Genomic DNA, 3,357 nt, shown 5'->3' with positions numbered 1-3,357 from the left:
TAAACTGTCGATTGTGTGGGTGTTTAAAGTTAAATTGGCTATTTCTGGAAATCTCCAAGGGACATGATAAAGATGAGTCTTTCTGCTTTAACTTCTTCTTGTACAGACTGATAATTCATATCGTTCCAACTGTATTTAAATGGTTGGTATTTCTGTTGAGTTAAACATTACGCAATAAAGAGGACATCTAAAAATATAACTGACCACAATCAGATATCTCTGATCTCCCTCTTCTGTTTTCAAATGTTTGGTTATTTTCTTTCAACAGCTGTCGGTGTTGTTTTTGTAGTTCGAATAAAATCACTACAGTGCAGAAGGAGTTTACACCAACTACAATCCCATCCAGACCCTATTCCCATAACCCCACACATTTACCCTGCTATCCCCCTAACACTAAGGTCAATTTACCATGGCCAATCAACCTAACCTGCACATCTTTGGACTGTGGGAGTAAACCGTAGCAGCTGAAGGAAACCCACGCACAGGGAGAATTTGCAAATGCCACACAGACGGTGACCTGAGACCGGAATTGAACCCAGGTCCTTGGTGCTGTGAGGCTGCAGTGCTAACCACTGTGCCACAGTGCTTCTTTTGCCTTTGCGCTCCTTCCATACAGGACACCTCGAGTTGCACCATCCCTTTGAGGCAATTGGAAAGCTACCTGTGCTCCTCATCAATTTTTTAAATTTGATTTCAATGTTTTATTATAGACAGTTTCATATTTTAGGAAAAGAATCTTTTTCTTCCTGTACGTTTTTGCTTGGCCCCTTCATGATCCATGATGCCAGCTGAGGTAGTTAGAACGAGCTACCCAAATTGACGGGAAGGCAGTAAAACATTTTGCTTCCTCTCTATTTCCTTTACTTGAATGTCAAATCTGGGGTTAATGCCACCGCACTCATTCACCCTGCATGTGAGATTGATGACTATTTTTCCATCCATGTGGTCATCAATAATCTCAATCTCTCCAGTGGAGCTTTGCTTCATCACTACAGTTGGGAATCTCACTATCACTTTGGGCTATGGTCAGATGAGAACCTGACATTTTCCACCTTTTTCTGTATTATCGATGTTTGTCAGGGCACCAGCAAGAACGTTTATACGCGCCATGATGCCACTTGGTCAATATGGTGAAATTTGATTATACATCTTTTCATTTTGGCCCAAGTATTATAATGGCTGTTGGTTTGAGCCCAGTTATCATAGAATCTACGATGCAGTTGAGGCCATTTAGTCTGCACCAGCTCTGACAGAATATCTTACCCAGGCCTTCTTCTCCACCCTATCCCTGTAACCCTCACATTTACCCCACTAATCCCCAAACCTACACATCTTGGGACTCTAAGGTCAATCCAACCAATCTGCATGTCTTTGGACTGTGGGAGGAAACTGGAGCATCCGGAGGAAACCCATGCAGATAAGGGAGGAACGTGCAGATTCCACACAGACAATGACCCAAGCCGGGAATCGGATCGGTTCCCTGGCGCTGTCAGGCAGTGGTATTAACCACTGTGCCTCCATGCCACCCCCTATAAACCACACCCCACAAACAATAATGGGACTCTTTCTCCTCCAATGTCCAACTTCCACATCTGATCCTCCCCGTATCTGATTCCCCAAACGTACAACCACTTCTAGCATGAAAGTAACTTCAATTTCTTGAAGTTACTGTTGTATGGGAACCCCCTCTTTCCCCCTCCAACCCAAGACATTAACTCCCTCTAAAACAAAACTTGAATATTGAAATAAGAGCTTGAACAAGCTTATAGAAACATTGACGTGTGCAATTGATCTCACCTGGCCTTGAGGTGAATTCTTAAAATATTAAATACAATTTATGAACTGAATTTACCTTCTAAAAATCAGGATACAATCTGTTTTTACATCCTCTACAAAACAAAAATGTTCCAAATTAATTTTTTATTTTAAAAATCAGAAATACAAATGATGAACTGGGTTATTCTTTTCCTCAATGATTATCACTTATTTATTTCAACTCCAATCCCTCAAGATTTGGCCATTCTGTTAAATGGCTCCACCCAGCCTCAGTCCTCCTCCCTCTCTCTCCTGCAGCCTCCCACTTTCTGTCCATCATCCGCGATGCTACCTCTAGTGAGAGCAAACAACCTCCCTGAAGGATGACAGGAGACTGACACTGGGAAGGTCAATGGTTAAGTTCACACTAGGAAGGTCAATGGTTGTGTTGTGGTAGGATGTGGGTCACACAGGGTGGTTAAAGTAAATGTAAAAGTTTATTTATTAGTCATAAGTAAGGTTGACATTAGCAATGCAATGAAGTTACTGTGAAATCCGAACAGGCACCATACTTCGGCGCCTGTTCGGGTCAATATACTGAACCAGCACATCTTTTAGACTGTGGGAGGAAACCAGAGAACCTTCCTGGTGTGAACTTTGACCTCCCCACAATGACCCTACAACCCTCCCCCTATTACCCTCTATCCCGTGCAGGTGAATGTCCACGTCCTTTACCACCCCCCTGAGTTCACCTCCATGATAGTAGACTCTGGCTGTATCACAGCTTGGTATGACTCCTGCTCTGCCCAAGACTGTAAAAAACTACTCCCAGCAGGGCCTTATGCTCCTGATGTTAATAGGAGGAGACCCATACAGACCTGAGGAGAACGTGCGAACTCCACACAGTGACCCAAGCCAGGAATCAAACCTGGGTTCCTGGTGCCATGAGGTGGCAGTGCTATTCACTGTGCCACCATGCTGCCCCCAACTCTACTTGAGAAGTCATACATAATATGGCCACTTGCAACTATCCAGAGACCCCCTGCCCCAGCCTCCCTGCAGTCTGAAATCTCCTCACTGGCGAGTGAAAACCTGTCATGTCAGAGCCAACTTGAACTCTCCCCATTTGTGGGTGTGGGTGGGAGGAGTCCACTAATATCAGACAGGGAACCTGCCCTCTGTTGTTCCCCCTTCTGAGCAGAAGGCAATGACTCCCACCCGAGGCTGCAGGGGGCTTGTCTGTCTAATGTAGTTCAGGGTGTGATGATGTTACTGGGCAGTTTTGACTGTGGCCTGATGGGGGCGATGTCACCGTCCTTCCCTTAGCCAATTGCCAAAACCCTTTCTTCTGTTGTCCTGCAGCTAATGACACCTAAAATCCAGCTCCCTACCCTCTGCTCAGTTGCCGCTTCCTGCTCATTCCAGGGACCAAACAGATGGGTGGCATTGTGGCACAGTAGTTAGCACTGCTGTCTCACGGTGCCAGGGACCTGGGGCTCGATTCTTGCCTTGGGTGACTGTCTGCGTGGAGTTTGTACATTGTCCCCATGTCTGTAAGGTTTCCCTCCGAGAGCTCCCACAAACGTGCAGGTTAGGTTAACT

The 3,357-nt window shown here is 45.4% G+C and overlaps 1 pseudogene; it reads right to left on the bottom strand.

Moving 5' to 3' along the window:
- Window positions 1-723: 723 nt before the first annotated feature.
- LOC145343549 (small ribosomal subunit protein uS8 pseudogene) lies at window positions 724-1,110 on the bottom strand (annotated as a pseudogene).
- Window positions 1,111-3,357: the final 2,247 nt, after the last annotated feature.

The sequence above is a fragment of the Carcharhinus amblyrhynchos genome, chromosome 5 (genome assembly GCF_965287045.1).
Source record: "Carcharhinus amblyrhynchos chromosome 5, sCarAmb.v2.hapA, whole genome shotgun sequence".
Classification (NCBI taxonomy): domain Eukaryota; kingdom Metazoa; phylum Chordata; class Chondrichthyes; order Carcharhiniformes; family Carcharhinidae; genus Carcharhinus; species Carcharhinus amblyrhynchos.
This window is presented reverse-complemented; position numbering and strand designations above follow the sequence as displayed.